Source organism: Sorex fumeus, unplaced genomic scaffold, assembly GCF_029834395.1.
Source record: "Sorex fumeus unplaced genomic scaffold, SorFum_2.1 ptg000041l, whole genome shotgun sequence".
NCBI classification, from domain to species: Eukaryota; Metazoa; Chordata; class Mammalia; order Eulipotyphla; family Soricidae; genus Sorex; species Sorex fumeus.
The window spans coordinates 1,528,083-1,547,149 of NW_026606098.1; the positions used below are offsets into that span (position 1 = coordinate 1,528,083).

The 19,067-nt window shown below is 47.4% G+C and overlaps 1 protein-coding gene across 2 annotated transcripts in view; it reads left to right on the forward strand.

Annotated features, from left to right (window-relative positions):
- The window catches only part of DYRK1A (dual specificity tyrosine phosphorylation regulated kinase 1A), a 77,881-nt gene that overhangs the window by 19,553 nt on the left and 39,261 nt on the right, over nt 1–19,067 (forward strand). The gene's annotated exons all lie outside the window — the stretch shown is intronic.

Genomic DNA, 19,067 nt, shown 5'->3' on the forward strand with positions numbered 1-19,067 from the left:
TGAATACAATGTGTTTATTTTATTCTTATATCTCACTTGAGCTTGGTTCTAAGAGAGTCGTATTACGTATTTGGTCCCAACTTGCATGTGCCAAAGACATACACCTAATTTGCGTTTTGTTACTTGAAAATTAATTTTGCAGTCATGCACTAACTGATAGAGCTTGCTTGGGTTTTCCAGTGACCCTCGTGTTCTGTTAGACTCGCGGCATTTATTTAGTCTACTTTGAATAAAAACACCTTGTAGAATTTTTCTAAAATGTAATGTTTGGAATATATTTTTGTTTCTGGATAGGTGAGGGGAAAAGTTAAAACATTGATGGCAACCTCTGCTAGGAAAACCTGGATCCGTGTGGTAGAAAAGTTAAAATTACAATGACATTACTTGAACTGTATTCTGTGTTACTATTGGATTGCTTTTGGAGTGGAATGTAGAATATGATTTTAATCCTTTACAGTTGCTCTTAATTTTGCTCTAAACCTGAAAGTGTTAACAGCAACTTGAAAATGTGACAAAGCTCAATTTCATTTCTTGTTTATTGCTTGTTTTCCTATTGGACAATTGGAAGTAGCTCTGCCCTGGCAACTAAAAAAGGCTATTTGCATAGCCTAGTTTGATTGGCTAGCGTTCCGACTACCAGTTCCAATCATATGGTGTCGGTTTAGTGGTAGGCTATGCTAATTAGCTGCTGTTGCTGGGGTTCGGGATGGTTTCTGTGTGCCGTTCTGCTGCATTGTGTTGCCTGGTGAGAGACATTGATAAATGAGTGTTTAATGATCTGCAGCAGTTCCCACTCACTGCGGGCAGGCGGATTTTAGAACAGAAGTGGAAATAAGGATTTAATTGTTCTGTTAAATACCTGTAACCAAAATAGTGAATTGTATTATAGACGCTAAGTTGTATAAAATCTTTGTCTAATTAAATACTTTAACATAAAGGGAGGTACACTAGCTTTGTCTCTAAAAATGACTCAGGTAGCAGCGCCATGTACAGATTTTTTTAAAAAGCCTCCGTGCAGTAGGATTGACATTTTTCTTGCAGATTAAAAACAGTACCGTTGCAATAAGCAGCATGTTTGATTTTTCTCATGATTTTGACTTTTTATGAAAGTACATGTTTGTTTCTAATAAATTGATGCAAGCTTTGGGGCAGGTTTTCTCTTGGACTGCGCATGTACTCCAGGAGTCTGGAGCATAAGCTTGAGCCGCTCGCTACCCGTGTTCTTCTGTTAGTTAAAGCTAAGATTATTCACCTCTTGCTATTACTACCTTTTAAAATTTAAGCCATGCCCTTTTTTTTTTTTTTTGGCTGGGGGTGGGGTGGGGGCGGAGATACCAGGAATTATGTTGGAGTTTTAGCTGTTGTTTGTATTTTGTTTATCTCTGTTTTATACTGAATTATTATTTGGACTGTTGGGTAGCAGATTCCCTAAGAAATACATAACTCTCTGCTTTGTTCAAGGAGGTTAAGAGTCGAAGAGTAAATAAATTACAAAATTACATAGAAATACAAGCTGACCATCTAGAAAGTGCTGTAAGGATTTCTCTAGAAGTGTGTCGGAAAAATGAACCGCAGGCACTTTGAGGATAGGGGCGTAGGAAATTAGAGCTTGTATTAAGGTTAGATGGGATTTAGGATTCCAGTAGTTGGGCAGTAAGGGGATGGAAAATCATTTCAGTGTTTCAAACAGATAATGATTTTGCTAGTGCTCAGGTATCCAATATAGGACTCACAATGATCAAAAATCTTCTCAGCTTAGGGGTCTTCTCAGAGCCAAGCTTCTGAGTAGGCTGCTGTGTTTCTAGCATCTGTTTTACTGTTCTTGCTCTCATTTTCATTGTGTTTTTCACTTGGCTTGAGATAAACATTGTGTTCCACTTTTCTGGTCGGTTGAAGAAAAAGACCTCTTAACTTTAATCCCTCTTGCCTTTAAAGCTTTGAAACAGGATAGTACCAAATATGATCCATGTGAATTTAGATGTCTGTATTAAGATTTCTAAAAGTTAATCCCCATAATTGTTCTTGTCCTTTACTTAAGGACCTTGTTAAATTAGACAAGTTAATTGGACAATCTCATGGCCTTTTAAAGACTCAAAGCCAAAATTAGACATTAACATCTGATTATTATACTTCTTAGGCAAGTATCCCCGAAGATGTATTCTAAACTAACACATCCAAAGTGACATAGACTCTTGCACTCCAGGAACTTATAATTTCACAGGTGGGTGAGATACCTTTATGTAATGTACCACGTGACACCAGAGAGGTAGGGATGCAGAGGAGGGAGAGCCCTTTTGGGTTGGTAATAGGCGGAGATCTGCTCTGAGGGGATTTCACAGGGCCTGCGGGAAGGGCTCGGACTCGGGTTTGAGCTGGAGATGCTGCTGCTGTCAGACTGGTGTGGGGATGTTGTTGGAGGCGGGGCCTCCTTGCACAACTTCGCTTCACAAGCGACTTGTAGGGGAGAGTGTGCTAGGTGAGCTGGGGAGAGTGGGCAGAGTAGACCACAGAAAAAGCGGTCATTTGAAATTCTTTTATAGCAGTGTTTCACAGTAGATTTCTTTTGGGTGGGGTAAGCACACTTAGCAGTGCTCAGGGATCACTCCTATATGGCTCAGGAGACCATATAGGGAACGGGATCAAGCCCCTACCTGCTGTACTGTTGCCCTAGAACCTGCAGTGTTGAGTCGCCTTCACAAGAATGGGATATGTTGTGGGAGTTATTTGGGGTGGGAGGGGGGGACGTTTTTACAAATAATTAACTTTTGGTAAGTTGAAACATTGTAAAAACAACTTGTATTTTAATTAGCATGTACCATCTTCACTGCAAGTGAATTGATGAATTTTGATTATCACCTGTGGAAGTTTTGCTGCAGTCAGAGTAATGCCTGCACCCCCCCACCCCCCTTCTTTGTAACTTGCTAATTTGCTTTCTGCTGCCTACCAGCCTTCCATCCTTAGGTAACTTCTGCTGTGCACTCTCCCCTGCGTTTCGCCACCTTCTCTAGAGTTGTGGGTCAGTGAAACCATACTGTGATGTCATTGTGGTCTGCTGCTCTTGGTCAGTGCAACCACATAGAGATCTGTGTTGCAGCATGTCGCTGGAGTTCACTCCTTCGATTATCAAGTTGTGTTTCACTGTGTACATGTACCGCAGTGCACACATTTGTTTGTTGAAAGGATACTTCCCCCCCTTTAATCCCCCCCTTTTCTCCCTTTCCCCATTCCTGGACCTCCTTAGTTCAGAGCCTTAAAATTAGCTACACCCTGGGCTCAACAAGGATGGCCCTTCTTTTTTTGAAAGGAGATTCGAGTTGTTGCAGTTGCTGTGAGTATTTGTACTCATGTCTCTAGTTAGGCGTGCTTTTATTTATCTTGGGTAAATGCCTACTAGTGGGGTGATGGTAGCGTGTTTATGCTTTTCTTTCCAGGAAACTCCTCGACTGGAAGTGACAGCAGGATAGGGTAGAGGGTCTCGTGGCGCTGGCACAGTGACTTTGTACACTGGAACCATGCAAGTTAGCATGGTTGTAACCATGCTTCCTCAGCTCCATGCACACAGCAACACATGACAGGCTGCTTTCTGAATGCTTGCACCACGGTCTGTTCCTGGCCAGCGGGGCAGGAGCGTTGGTGCCTCCACGGCCTCAGCCTGCTGTGGTCTGTGAGCTCTCTGCTTTCATCTCTGTTACTCCTATAGGTACGTAGGGGTAGGTGTATCTTCTTGCATTTCCCATTAATCAATGAGGTGGATTGTTTTTTTCATGTGCTTTATGTCAGTTTCAATAAAGTGTTTTTCCCCCCAAATATCCCCCACCTCTTGCCCTTATTGAGGTTTGAGATTATGTTTTGGATGCATGGCCTTTGGATGCATCGGGTTTCTCTTAGTTCATTATCTTTTTTTGTATCTTTTTATCCTATTAAAATAAATTATCTTGAGGAGCAGATGTTCTTCATTTTTATGAAGTCTAATTTATTGATTTGCTTTTTAGTGGATTTTGCTTTTAGAAAGCTTAACCTAAATGTCTCAAGATCAAAAAAGTTTGTGGTCTCCCTCCCCCCCCCCAATTTTATACATATCATACATTTAGATATGTGACAGCTTTGGAGTTAGTATTTGTAAAGTGCTTAAAGATCGGCTTTAAAAGAAAAAAAATGATTATTTTGGGTAAGTGGATATCCTGTTATTCTGCAACCCTTTATTAAAAGAATCATTCTTTCTGCATTGGTTTGGTATTTTTATAAGAAATAGCCTTCCATATATGTGTGGGTCTTTTTCTGAACTTCTCTGTTCTATAGTCCATTTGTGTGTGATGATTGCTAATACCATGTTTTCTTTATAATTGTTTCTTATTTATTAGGCACTCCATTTTTGGAGTTATCCGCATACCCTAACTTGTAGTGCATTATTTCCTTTCATGGTTCTCGCTTCTCCTGTTTCCTAAATGAAACTATTTAACTTCACTTAATAATCATAGACTTACAAAATATTGAAATTGGTTGCTGTCAGCCCTACAGCAGGCCTTGTTTTTGAAGTTAACGTGAGTACTGTAGGGCCTTTGTCTTCATGCTTCCATCTGAAAGATCATGCCCTCTGATCGGTATCTACCCCAAAAAGTCACGCTAGAATGTTGATTGGGATTGTGTTTTACTTTCATTGATTTTGCGTATTTCTGTTTTTGATTTCTCAGATTTTCAGAGTTTCAAGTCCTGTCAGATTTATACATGCGTATTTTATACTTTTGATATTATAAATTCTTTTAAACTTCAGTTCTTAGTTTTAGTTGCTGATGCAAAGAAATACAAATGATCTTTGTGTATGAATCGTACATTCTGCACCCATGATCATAACTTAACTCTTAGGGCTTTTTCTAGGTTCCACAGACCTACGCAGAAGTTCTGTTGTTGGTTTTTTGGGACTACTTTGCTTCTTCCTAGTTCTTTTTCCTGCCTTAGTGCATTGACAAGAACCACTATGGAAGGTGGAATAGTATCCAGAACATAAAAATACGTGATACGTGGCAGTGGGAACAGAACTCACATATCGCTTTCCCCTGATTTTACACAGGGAGAAGGATCCGCTACTAGTGGGCCGGGGGATCCAGCTGTAGCTTTGTCACCAGCACGAAGGAACGTGACACTTTTCATAGAGGCCTAGATACTGGGAGTCTTTTTTTTTTTTTTAAATCAAGAATGGTAGCTGTAAAGTCACTGTCACTGTCCTCCCGTTGTTCATCGATTTGCTCAAGCAGGCTCAGTAACGTCTCCATTGTGAGACTTGTCACTGTGTTTGGCATATCGAATATGCCACGGGGAGCTTGCCAGGCTTTGCCGTGTGGGCGGGATACTCTCGGTAACTTGCCGGGCTCGATGTTTTATTTTTAAAATAGTCTATGGCAGTCTCATAGTTAAGTTGGCTGAATGTTTTTGGTTTCTAAATGTTATGTGACATTGTATTTCTGAGAGAAATGGTTTTGATACTATATTATATGACTATTAGATTGAGTTTGCTAGAGAGAGTTTTGTTAGGAGTCTTTGCATCTTTACCTTTTGGGAGATACTGGGATTTCACTTCTTTTGTTTGTTTTCTGTTTTACTGATACCTATCCTGGAGGATTTCCCAACCCCCATTAACTTTGGATCTCATTTACTGCTCCCCCAGTTTATTAAGGTAGAAAATAGGTGTTTTCTGGGAAATCTCTTCTTTCTAATAAAGTGTTTCATGCTGTAATTTTATCCCTAAATATTCCTTTAACTGTACTGTTCAAATTTGATATGTTTTCACTTCTTTTCATATTGAAGTACTTTTCTGATATGCTAATTAGTTTCTTTGAGCCACGTTCAAAAGTGTATTGTTTACTTTGTAAGTATTTGAGAACTGTCATCTAGGTATTTGCAGTTCATGCCATTGTCATCAGCAATATATCTTGTAGAGACTTGATCTCTCTAATTTATTTAGATTTGCTTTTTGACCCATAAGGTGGTCTTTCTTGGTGAGTGTGCCCTGAACTCTGCTGTTCTTTGGTGAAGTGTTTACAGATGTCACTTTGTCGATAATGTTCTTGTATTCATACAGATTTTCTGTCAGTTTTCCCTAATATTGAGAGGACAAGATATTTCTTATTAAAAGTATCTTGTTCCTTTATAAAAGAAAAAATTCCCGAGTAGTTTAAAGCTCATTAATTATATATACATTTAGGGTGGTTTGGCATCGTCAAACTTCTGTCCTAGTCCTATTTCTATTCTATAGTAGGTGGGAGAGACAGTGGCTCAGGTAAGGCCTTGTCTTGATTCCTCCGTGCACTGCCACGTGCGGCCCCAAACCCAACCCACCCTGCCACCGTCCCCAGGTAACTTCCCTTCCTAGTCATATTCTTGGGACTGCAGTATGCTGGAGTGCTGTAGTTGAGAGCTGTGTGGCCATTCCAGCGTAATTTGAGTAATTAGCATGATACACCTTTTCTCATCTAAATGTATTTGAAATATGTTTATTGTAGACAGCACCTGGCTGCACCTTCCCCACTCACATTCTGGAAATCTCTCCCTTTCAGTTGCTATTGCTAGACCCTATCTTCTTAAATTCCAGGTCAACATCCCTTGTGGGGTGTGAAATGGAATGTGGGGTATCGAAAACTTGGTAATTCTAAAACTTTTTTTTTTTTTTTTTTTTTGCTTTTTGGGTCACACCCGGCCATGCACAGGATTTACTCCTGGTTCATGCATTCAGGAATTACTCCTGGCGGTGCTCAGGGGACCATATGGGGTGCTGGGAATAGAACCTAGGTCGGCTGCGGGCAAGGCAAACGCCCTACCCACTGTGCTATTGTTCCAGCCCCATCTAAAACATTTCTTAATGCTTAATGAGCAGCAGTTCAGAATAGACTTTGTCATGAGCCCATGCTCTTTCCTGGGTTTCAGATCTCGGTTGAAAGGGGGGGCCTGTGTGAAAAAAGTTTTAAGAAGCCCTGATTTGAACCACTTGCATTTAGTGTAAATAATGCTGTGTTTCAGTGAGCTGTGTTGTGTATGTTCTTAGATGTTCTGTCTTGAATTTGTATCCCCTTTTGCCCTCTACCTTTTGATTAATCATAAATTTTCAAGGTTTTTTTTTCTCCTCTGTGGTGTGTGTGTGTGTATGTGTGCGTGTGTGCGCGTGTGTGTGTGCGCGCACGAGCGAGCGAGCTTGTAGTTTGAGCCACACTGAGCTGTGTTGAGGGCTTAAATCTGGCTCTGCACCCAGCGATCTCTCCAGACCATATGTGGTGCTGGATATGCTGGTCTGGTCGGTCAGCCGTGTGTGAGGCGAGCGCCTCATCCTCTGTGTATTTCTCCAGCCCCATGCTCCCTGTTGGAGCTTTATCTTATGTGTATCCAGGGACTTGAAAGTTGTTTCAGAACTCAGTGAATGTTAATTTTTCATTTAGTCTCCGCCCCCGTTTGAGGGCAGAATTGAGTTGTGGAATTGTATTTCTATTTTGAGTCCACTCATATTTTTTTTCAATACCCAATCTGTTATTAATCCCATCCAATATGTTTTCCATTTTACACACTAGGAGTTCATATTTGTACACGTTCGGTTGATTTTTTTTTTCTTTAAAACTATTTTCCGCACCTTCTTAACAATTATAAAATATGGGAAATTCTGGTATCTATTTTTTAGTATTTGTTTTAATGTCTAATGATAAAGAGGCACTGTGAATTCTGAATCAGGGTCCATTGATCCTCTTTCTCTCCTCCATTGTATATTGTGTTTACTTAACTAGTGAGTATTTTTACATTCTTGTAAAAACTGTGACCTATTTCTGGGGAAGTTATGTTACTTGGAAGTAAGTTGATCTTTTGAGCCACGCTTGAACAGCTCGTAGGTGAGACCCGTGCAAATGTTTCTTCCCTTAAAGATGCGACCTTGTCATTGGCTCCCCCAGGCCTGCTGGTACGTCTGGTTGTGGGTTGACTGCTAGGCGGCTGGTGCCTAGCTGCTTCACCCTGAGTTCTGTCTTCCTCTTGAAGTTGGCCTCTGTGCGCAGATTTTCTTTTCTCATAAGGTCCAGCCACTCAACTGACCTTACCTTAACTAAATACGTCTGCAGTGGTCCTGTTTCCAAATAAGGTCACATTTGGAGTCACTTGGAGTTGAGACTTGAGCACATGAGCTTTGGAAGGACACAATTAACCCTCTAATATCCTCCCCAGATGTTTCCTGAGCATCCCGCCGTGTGCGTTTAGGTCTCTACTTACGTCCTTCCCGAGCTTTGGAATGTGTCTCCTTCCTTTCCTCTGCCCACCGCCCTTGAAAAGCTACCTGTGAATCAGAATTAGCCTTGCAACTTTGCTTTCTGTTGTATTAATGAATTTTTCTTGCAAAAATTTGTGAAGAACTAGAGAGGTCTCTTTTTGGAATGTTGCCTCAATTCTTTCTTTCCTCTCCTTAGGACAACTGGTAGTGCTTTAGAGGTGGTGTGTGGGTGTGTGTGCACACGCAAGAGGTGAGACAGAAAAGTTGTAGGAACTGGGCATTTGAAGAGAGAGAAGTACTTGTAGAAGAATTCAAAGCTTAGCAGTATAAAATCAGGGAAGCCATTTAGAGGTGGTTCTAGCAAGACAGGTACACATTCATTTACTCTGCCAATGTTTTATGGAGCCTACACAAGTTCTAAGTACAGAAATATACAGACAAATATTATTTGTCAAGAGTAGATAAACTGGTGAAATTTTCAGAATTTTAATTTTGTCCTCAAGGCATTGACAGCCTGTTAAAGAGTTAAAAAAGTACAGGGGAGCCAGTGGTTCTGTTCCCCTGGCTGTCGGGGCAGTTGGCCGGGTTGGAGATAGTGCCAAGAAGTACCAATGGCAGGAGTAACAAATCCTTACTTATGCGTGGATTGTACCAAGCCTTTCCCTTGGGAGGTGGGAGGGGGGAGAAAAGGGGGAGGGAGCCGAGGAGCATTTGGGCCCAGAGCAGGGAGGCGGATGGGCAGGTACCACTGCTTGGGCCTTTCTGTCAGTCCCGACTCTTTCCCAGAGCATTTTCTCTGCCCTCGAACCTCTCAACAGGGAGGTGGTGGGCCACGGTCTAGTTTTGCTGGCACATCAGGGCCGGGATCCCCAAAGAAATGCTTTCTGGAAGAGGGGAGCCACTCTGGGTGCAGTGGGCCTGGCCGGGCCTGGCCGGGGCGGGCCGGGGCGGGGTGGTGGGTCACTCTGCAGGGCTGGAGAAGAGTGGGGGTAGGGTGGGGAGTGTGAAACCTGTTGCGTCCTGCGGCTGGGCCTGGGCCTTTTCATCAGAGCCACCTCCCAGCACTCACGGGAGGCTGCTTTGCGCCCATTTCATTTGACTTATTTCAAGTGAACACATGTGCCTGTGGAATATTTGAGCCTATAGTGCCAACCTTACTCATGCATAAGATTTACAAATTCAATCTTGTATTTTGACTGACTTCACATTCCTTTCCCTGCTGGAGCGGAGAAGCAGGCGACTGGCAGTAGCTGGCGAGCAAGCCGTGGAAATTGAGAGAGAAGGAGCCCTTGGCAGTTGACCTGGGCCTGGCTCCCTGCTGGCCACAGCACAGGGAGCCTTCCTGGTGTCACCTGCACGGGGCACAGTGCTCGCTCGCCTGCTTCTAGAACACTCAGTGGGTTTTGCTACCACTGTGGGTTAGGCGTGAAAAAAAGAATGTCGTCAAGTACAGGAAAATTTAGTTGATAGAAATCTTTGCTGGTCACCCATACATGTATACTCTTCAATACTGTGGAAGGACGTTTTATAACTGAAAGTTTGAGAAGTTTCCACTCCGTTCACTGGTTTAGCACATAATGATGTTGCACATACTTAACCACTTACGAGCGTATCTCTGAAGATGCTTGTGCTAAGCCTTTCCCTAGAATGGACTGCACACAGTACTGTGGTGCTGAGTACCAGCAGGTGTGAGACAGGAAGCAAAGTTGACCGGTTGCCTTTTTAAGAATGAGGGTCTGGGGCCGTGGGCTTAGCTCATTCCGCTGGGGAGGTGCTCTGCACTCACCGGGACCCCGTTCAAAACCAGGTACCACACGGTGTGGCCCAGTGAGGTCGGTTCTGGAGGTTCCTGGCACTGCAGGGCCCAGAGCATGGACCTCCCCGGCCCACTTGGTTGAGTGTCCCTGGGGCTTACCCTTGTTCTCCTGGGCACTGTTGGGAGAGCTCAAGGGACCCACCATCACCTCCCCACCTCCCGCCCATTTAAAGTGAAAATGGCTTATTTGTGTCAACGGGAAAATTTTTTAAAGTATTTATACATTTTTAGGAATTCCGTAAAAGTCGTGGAAAATTGGCACTCAGCTTTCTAAGTCCGGCTCTCCTGTCATTTGAGGGTCTGGAGTGCAAAAGCAGCTTTCATCTCCTGCATTCTGCATGTTCGAGGGCTTCGAAGGTGGCCTGCAGTGTGGGCTGGGCCGCTTCTCATCCTCACACCCTGTAGGGACAGCCAGCCTTGGAGAAGGCCCTGGGCATGTCTTGAGTCATGGCCAGAGGCAGGTGTTTGCTCGGGTGCAGAGTGCTGGGGCCTGGCCCCCACGCCTGGCCGGGCCCCAGGTGTGCACCTGCACCCCTGTCTGCCTCTCCCGGGGCCCCTCCCCATCTCATGCTCAGCCGGCAGAGCCTCCGAAGATGAAGTTTGAGTCAGACAATGACAGGTTTTGAGTGCTATTTATTATTATTATTACTGTTTGGTACTTATACAGTAAAGATTTGTCAGTGAATAAAGTAGTAGCTCCATTCTGACAGGGCCTTTATTATATAGTTGGGGTGAAAGAGATAATAACCCAAATGCATGTATAATAGAAATAAATACAAAATTATAAAACATTTAAAACATTAAATATTAAAAACAGTAAAACATAAACGTTAAAGTCACTTAATGTTATCTATGACGTCTCCTAAATCTAGCTGCTGTCATGTAATAATGTGCAGACTATGTCGTAAGCATGTCCTTGTCTGTCTCTAGCGTAGATTTGCTTTGTACCAATACAGTGTAGCTTCCTTGGCCCAGGTTGTGTGTCTTGCGCGTTATGGTTTGGGGTGCCTCTGGGTGTAGACATGGCCTCTGGCTGCTTTAGGGTGGACTGACGGTAGCAGAGACCAGGGGTCACTGTCAGCTGGACACGCGCCTCCGGCCCTGCTGGTCAGGGTGCTCCTGCTGTGGGGGTCGGTTCCCCCTTGGGTGGCCGCATAGCCCCTGCCTCCGATTCTCTACTGTGCCTCAGGGAGGGGGAGGGGCCGTGTACCTGGGCGGTCAGGGAGGACCATGTCTCATTCCCCCCCCACCCCCCACCCCAGTTGCCGACCAGCCTGGGTGTCCAAGTCTGGAGCAACTGAGAAATAAGGAGGCGATAAGTTTGCAGAGAGTAGTGAAAGGGGGATGGTTTTGGTTTGGCCACAGACTTCTTTGGGTGAGTCATCACCACATCTGTTAGGTTTTAGTTTTGGGGGCCACACCTGGTGGTTCTCAGGGCTGACTCCTGGGTCTGCACTCAGCGGTCATTCCTGGTGGTGCTCAGGGCACAATGTGGGCTGTCTGGCATGGAACCCAGGTCAGTCGTGTGCGAGGCAAACGCCCACCCCGCAGTACTATCGCTCTGGCCAAATCTGTCAGAGTTGACACAGACCTTTTTGTAAATCAAGGGGGAGACCCGTCCTCTCCCCCATCCCTCCTCATGTAACATGCTGGGGGCCTGTGTGAGGACGCCGGGCCTCCTGCGAGTCTTAGGGCCAGGGGACCCCTCAGGGGGTTCTGCAGAGGGGCTGGGGACGGTGTGGGCTTGGCGTTCCTGGGAGAAGGGAAGGGAGAGTCCGGGCCAGAGAGGAGAGGTGTAGTGGGCAGCCAGGCAGGAGACAGAGCCTCCCCCATGAGCAGAGATCCCCGCGGGGCCGCCTGAGCACAGCTCCAGGAGGGCACATCAGTGGGCAGGATAGGACTGCAGGCAGGACTGCGAAGCCTGAAAGAGGGAGCGCAAGCAGGGGAGGAGCTGGGAGGGAGAGAGGGAGCGAGGTTCTGGAAGGTTCTAGGCTGAGGTGGGAGGGCACCGTCTATGGAGGTGGTTAGGCGGGGACTGGTGCTGGCCCCTTGCCCTGCAGGCATGGCCGCCATGTCGTTCGGTGCGGGAGTGGACACGGGCATCCGCGTGGTCTGGGGAAGGGCGTAGTGGAGCCAGCCCTCAGTCCCTCAGGAGGCTGAGGCCTCGGTGTCACTGATGCTCGGGGAGAAGGCAGTCAGTGGCCGGCCACGCGGGAATTCTAGTGTACTAACTAAGGCAGCCTAAGTGAAGAGCAGGGGCTGGGGAAGCTCCGTGGGGTGGGGAGGGAATGGAGGGGGACGCTGGGCCAGACCCCGAGCCAAAGGCAGGGGCTCCCCCGGACAGTTCTCTGAGACGGGGTCGTGTGTGGGGAGCCGTGAGTGGGCTTGGAGGCCTGACCAGCAGTTGCTCAGAGAGGTCGCCACTCCACTGCCCGTCGGCTGACCTGAGCTCAGACTAGAACCCTGGGCTTCGCCTCACTCCACTTCTCTTTCCCTCTGCCACACTTTTTTCCTGATTCTCTCCTCTTCTCCTGTTTGTCCTTCACGTTGTCACCCACGCTGGCACTGTGGGAGCTTGAAATGGAGACCGCTGCAGTGCATGGCTGGGGGCAGTCTTGGGACCCAGAGTCACACCCCATTCCGGGAGGTGGTAGCTGGGCCCCTCCCTGTTGTACGGGGGGGGGGGGGGGGGCGGGGCTGTGTTCCCACGCGCCATCAACTCCTCAGAGCCTGCACTTCCATCCTCTTATCAAGGAGCTCTTTCTGGAGCGGGAAGAAATGGGCCCAGATTCCAGCGACCTCCATAGTGTCATGGAGAAGCCTGGCCTGAGGTGGATGTGGAGTCCACACCCTCCCGCGTGTTTGCTCTAGTGCTGCCACTGGAATCTTGCCCTCTGCCAAGCGAGTCCGGAGTCCTCACAGCTCAGCACCCCGATTCTGATGTTGGCACAAAGGTTGGGTGCTTGTGTTGCACGCCACAGGCCCAGATTTGATCCCGGACATCCTTGTATGGTCCTCTGGGCATGTCCAGGAGGATCTGGTCGGGTAGTGAGAGGGCAGTCACGGCACACAGGTGTGGAGGGGTACTTGGGGAGAATTGGGGTCCTCGGGGGTGAGATGGGCCCAGACTGTGGCGCTCCCCCAAGTCTGGGCCTGTCCATGGCACGTTTATGTGAGCTGGTCACAAGCTCACAGAGATTCTAGAACCTTCTTTATGCGGGTTCTTTGAGCTGTGTGAAGTCGCCTCATTTCCCCTGGACTCCTTTGGAAATTCACTCTCTTCTGTCATGTAGAACACACCTGCATTCACCTGAGTGCATTCAGAGGGTCCCATGTAGGATGGACTCTGGTGGTGGGGTAATGCTCGGCCATCCCCTTCATGGGGGACAGACCCTGGTCTGGTGGGCGATGCTCGGCCATCAACTCTTTGTAGAACGGACCCTGGTTTAGTGGGCAATGCACGGCCATCCCCTCCATGTGGGACAGACCCTGATCTGGCGGGAGATGCTCAGGCTGTCCCTTCCATCGGGGATGGACCTTGGCCTGGCGGGCGATGCTCGGCTCTGCCTTCCGTGTTTTCTTCTCTTGTTCCTGAAGCACTTCCCCTGAGAGCTTGTGCTCAGGTCTGGTGTGCACGCCACCACCCGCTCAGCCCACTGCAGCCCTTGCGGGCCTCTGGACTAGGGAGCTTCTGTATCGCTGGTCACGCGTCTGGGATCATGCCACCTCAGTTCTTGAGCTCTCATCGAGTCTAAGGTACTCTGGAGCAGTCCTCAGCACAGAAATACAGTCAGTCAGTGCTGTGACTGATGGTCATTGTATTGTCTCCATCTGACTATGGAGAACCGCTCACTGTCCGTTCTGCGAGAGGTCCAGGAATGGGCTGTCATCAGACAATGGGTACGCTCTGCGGTGGAACAGGTAAAATAAAATCTCTCTCTCTCTCTTTTTTTTTTTTTTTAACTTTTTGGTGAGTTAAAAAATTTGCTATTAGTAGTTGGTGACAGTTGTATCTGTGTCTGATTTTAGTCTTCTAGAGATGGGACAGATTGTAGTGGATTTTTGGGTTTAGGGATCGCATCCAGTCTTGCAGGATGTCCTGGAAGTTGCTCCCTGCTGTGGGGAGCAGCGGTCTGCCTGAGGTACCCCTGATGAGTGCCAGTGAGCCGGCCTCCAGGCCCAGGTGGAGTGCCCTGACCTGAGAAGGAGAACCTCCTTTCTGTGGCACAGGTGTTGCAGGACGTTTTGAACAGTGATGCTTTACTGACTTGTCTTTTACAAGAGGATGCAGATGCAGATTTTAATCGCTTTTGCACAGTAGATATGGGAAGAGGGAACACTGATTATGAGCTCTAAAATGATGTTTATGTGCTCCATACATACACTCTTAATATTGGATTGAACAATTAACAATTTGTTCATTGCATAACTTTTAAACTTATCTCGGGTCAGATGAATATCCTGCCTTTTGGGCATTTTGTGATGGAAACTCCCCATAAATACAGGGCTTTAATTGGAATCACGGAGCCAAAATGATTGCCTCACTGGTTAATTTTAAGTATTATGCTGCAGTTCAATATAGGTACCCAAGTACAAGTCCTTAACTAGATTTAAAAATATCCTATATGTTTAACAGCTGTTTTGTGGGAACTGAAGAGAGTGAGCAGTGTGTGTGTGTGTGTGTGTGTGTGTGTGTGTGTGCGGTCTCCCTTTGACTGGCTAGTGGAGGGGGAGGGGGAGACCAGAACATTTCTCTCTTCGTGGCTGCCTCAGGCAGAGGTCAAGTGAGAAAAGGAGTGCTCCCTTCGCCTTCCTCCCCTCACAGTTAGTGTCTCCCCTCACACAGTGGGGTGCCCGGGTTAGACTCCTGCAGTCACTCTGCCTGGGAGCTGTCCTTGTGGGCCACAGGGTGGCTGCTTTGTAGAGAAGCCTTCGTGGGGCAAAGGCGCTGGGTCGGGGCGGGTCCCCTTCCTGCTGGGGCGGTGCTGCTGGCTGCCTCTCTGGGGGAACTGCCCCCTTGTCCCGGAGGAAACGGCTGCCCAGCGAGCCTTGTTCAGCTTTGCCATCGCTTGCCAGCCGTTCAGCAGCCTTTCCTTCCTGTGCCTGGAGGTTTCCGGAAGGCAGCTTTGGCTCTGCCTGTGGCCCTGCCAGAGTCATGGTCAGCGCCTCTGAAGAGTGGGGCAGGGGTCACCGTAGGAGCACAGACCCTCCTGTGCCTGTGTGTGTGTGTGTGTGTGTGTGACTCAGAGCTTAGGTGCGGGTTAAATGTGGCTTAGGGGTAGGTGGTCTTGTTTGTGGGAAGGAACTTCAGTTGGACTCTTCCTTCCCTCACTGAAGAGTGCTGGAGGCTGTCCGTTCTGAGTGGCTGTGCTTGGCCATAGTAGTGGTCTGTGCTGTGCTTCCCCCCAGGGCCTGATTCAGGTGAGCAGACTTGGGATGGACAGACCAACAAGAGATTGAGGCATCTCATTTCGTGTTGGAGAAAGCTTGTTGGTGGCATGTGGTGTGTATGCTGGTGCAAAGGCCAGCGAGAGGAAGTGCTCAGCCTTGGTCTGGCCTTCTGTTTGCAGACCCTGCCGGGGCTTTCCGCGTATCTGCCTCTCTCTGCTCGGGGCGGAAGATGTCCGGCTCGCCTGAAAAGGAATCAGAGAGAGAGCAGGCCGGGCCAGGACTGTAGGCTTCACACAGGCCACCATGAGTCCCTGGAGACTACAGCCTTCTTCTTTAGATTGTTCCAGCAGGCGGGTGATGGGGCTTGCGAGCCCCTGATGCAAGCAGTGGGCCTTGCTGCTTCCCCGGGTGGGAGTGACACTCTTTGTCCTGTTTCAGGTGACTGTTGGCCGACCTGACGGAGTGTCTGTCCCTTGACAACCTTTGAGTGGGTGTGCACGCATGTGTGCGTGTATGCGTGTGTGTAGGTGTGTGTGTGTGTCTGTCTGTCTGACGGGGGGTGGGGGGGGATTGCCTCCATTGGAGCCAGTCCTGCTCATTAGTGTAAAGGCTTCATGGTCCGTTCTGCAACACTTGGAGTCCTTCAGTCCTTGTGAAGGTCCAGCTTCCTGTGGACCTTGCCACGGTCTCCTCCAGTCCCCAACCCTGCATGCCGGCTTCCAGGTTGCCGGCCGTCTGTTCCTTCAAGTCTTAGGAGCGTGGTCGCAGTTTAGCCCGGTGTCAGGAGACGCCTTGGGAAGCCGCCCTGTGACAGGCCTGACCCCTGACCCACACCCCCTTGCCCCACCAGCTGCTCTTGGGGTCCAGATGGATTCCCGTCCTGCCGGGCTGTCCAGGGTTAGGCCACCTAAAGTCAGAGCCCATAAGTGAGTTATCGCTGGCCCCTCCTGGGACTGGGCAGGTGGGTGAGCAGATAGTGGGCATCTGAGCTATTCAGGCCTCTTTGAGCCTGCGACTGGAATCCCGGTGCAGCCAGAACCGTACATGAAGTCAGCTGCAAAGATGATTTTGGCATTTGGCTTCGGGGCCTCACCCAGCGGGGCTCAGGGACTGTTTGGGGTGCTGGGCAGCAAACTTGGGTCTGCTGAGCACAAGTGCACCCTGCCTGTTTAGCCCCTGGAGATAGTTTTGATTTGCCCAAGACCTTGTTTGTGTGAGCATTTCATACAGGTGACCATTATTCATTCCAGCCATCGGATGTGTTGCTTTCAGTATTTCGTGTGTGTGTGTGTGTGTGTGTGTGTGTGTGTGTCTGTCTGTCTGTCTGTCTGTCTGTTTGTGTGGTTAAGTGGATTTATTACTGATTTACTACTTTTCTAGTATGAATTCTACATGAAAAGTTTTTTTTCTCCATTTAGAATATTGGTGATGAATCCAGCAGCTCTATATGAATAGCTCAATCTTTTTTTGTGTTCCAGATGCTATTCCTAAAAATAATTTTTTGACATCTTGTTTTGTCTTTAAGAATTTGTCTTGCAGTTTGAAACTAAGGACCCATTACTATGGGGTTAGGTAATATTTTCTGTAATCTAATTGTCAATGACAGTAGAATAACGAAAAATAATATGAGCTTACTAGATAGAGTGAATAAAATGTATGTATCTGTATATTAGTCTGAAAGCATCAAGACTTTTGTTTATTTGTTAAATGCAATTCAGATTTTATTTTCCTAATTTAGTGGCTCTCTGGTGGCTCATTGATCTGTTTTATCATCTCTGTGGTGGTGGTTTGAGGAATTGACACATACAAGTTTATTCATTTTTTAAAATGTTTTATTAAGTCACCATAATCTACAAAACTATTTGTGGTTGAGTTTCAGGCATGTCTTAAGGTTTCTTGCACCTGACCCCCTGCCCCTGCAAAGTTAAGAGTGCTTTCTCTCGTGGAGATGCTTGCCATGTTTTACTTTTATATATACTTTGGACTATATACTCAATAACTTAATTTTGTTTTAAACGAGTGTTTTCCAAAGTGAGCTAAATTATTATCCCTCCCTCTGCAAGCAGATGAGGGGGCAGGGCAGTAGTGGGAATTTTGGGGGGTGTGCGTTCTGTTTGTTCCTGAACTAAGGTCGTTTTGTTGGATGGGCACTGTGTGGCTCCCCCCACCCCCAGAAGTGTAAGAGAGTCAATACATTTGGGGAGCTCTGCTTTAAACACTCAATCTTACCTTTTGAAATACGGCCCAGAGAAATGCCTGGCTGTGCTGCGTACCCCTTGCCGTGCTCCTGACTCCCGTGGACTGGGGTCTGTGTCTGGGTCCTCTTCGCCTGCACTCTCCGTGTGTGGCTGCAGGCCTGGCATGCGTTGGGCACTTCTTTGCTTGTGTGTTTGAGAGACTTGGATGTAGAGCTGCAGACCAAGTCGGCCTCTGTCAGCTCGTAGAGAGGGGGCTTTCCTTGGGGTGGGAGGTTTCCTGTGGGGGGTGTTCTAAGTGCTTTCCCTCTTCATTGCTGCTGCTTAGCAGTTTGGCTTGACACGGGGGGGGGGGGGGGGGAACAAGAGAGCACCTTGGAGATTGCTGACTTGGATCAGTGGTTGGATGCTCTGCTGTGAATGTGGAAGACCTGAATAGCAGTTTTCAACATTTTTTTTTCTTTCCCAGTTTCTCTCATTTTCCTTTTTTGCCACTTTTTCCAAACAAGATGCTTGGTTTTGTGTGTGTGTGTGTGTGTGTGTGTGTGTGTGTGAGAGAGAGAGAGAGAGCACGCGAGCGAGCGCATTCACATATTTTGTACTTGGTTTCAGTTAGGTTGAATTATCTTGCTTTGTTCTTATGTTCATTGACCTTGTCTGCAATGTCTAATCTGTTACGAGATTTTTTTCAGTATACTTTTTTATTTCTTGAATATCTATGTAGAACCTCCCTTTTTAGAGTTTTCCTTTATTTTGTTGTCATCATGTTTATCTTTGTATTTAAAAGCCTTTTGGGCGAGGTTTAATAATCACTCTCTAAGGGTACTGTTCCCTCCCGTGCCCAGGCCGTGTTTGTGCCTCATGCGCGACCTCTGCTTGGAGACGAGCACTGAGGACATTAGCGTCTTGAGCAGCTGGCCATGCTGGCTGTCCTGTCAAGAGTTGTGACCTGTGCCCTGGCCAGCCAGCAGTTTCCTTGCAGTCAGCTGAGTCCTTTGAAGTTCGCTTGGGTCTTCGCTGGGCCTGCGGCACGATGCGGCCAGCTCGACTCTGCACGGCAAGCATCTTTGGTGCCTCCACTTGAGCTGACGGGAGGGCCCTATACCGGGTGGTTGGGTTCGAGGAGCTGTTCAACTCAGAGCTGGCCGGCTGCTGGCCTTTGCCCCCTTCCTGGACCCTGTGCCAACATCGCACAGCTTGAGTGTTTGACAGTTGGGGGTCCCAACCTGGGTTCCTGCTCTGGCTCAGAGTCCAGCCCTCCTGCTAGGCGGCCTTCCGGACTCGACCAGTCTGCTGTGTCCTGTCGCCTTCCCTTCCCCGCTGTGGACTCCAGGTGGAAACCTTATATGTTTTCTGCTTCTCAGTGACGACAGTCCTTCACTGTGGTCACCTAGAAGGGTTCCTAGTACTTGCCGAGGTTTTGGAGTTG